Raw genomic sequence first — 219 nt, forward strand, 5'->3', positions numbered from 1 at the left:
TTTGGGTTGGAAGGGACCCCTAGAGGTCACCCAGTCCAACCCCCCTGCAGTGAGCAGGGACACCGCTAACTGGATCGGGTTGCTCAGAGCCCCGTCCAACCTGGCCTTGAATGTTTCCAGGGATGGGGCCTCCACTGCCTCCCTGGGCAACCCGTTCCAGTGTTTCACCACCCTCATTGTAAAGAATTTCTTCCTTATATCCAGTCTAAACCTACCCTG

The sequence above is a fragment of the Egretta garzetta genome, unplaced genomic scaffold (genome assembly GCF_000687185.1).
Source record: "Egretta garzetta isolate BGI_Z169 unplaced genomic scaffold, ASM68718v1 scaffold373, whole genome shotgun sequence".
In the NCBI taxonomy this organism is placed as follows: Eukaryota; Metazoa; Chordata; class Aves; order Pelecaniformes; family Ardeidae; genus Egretta; species Egretta garzetta.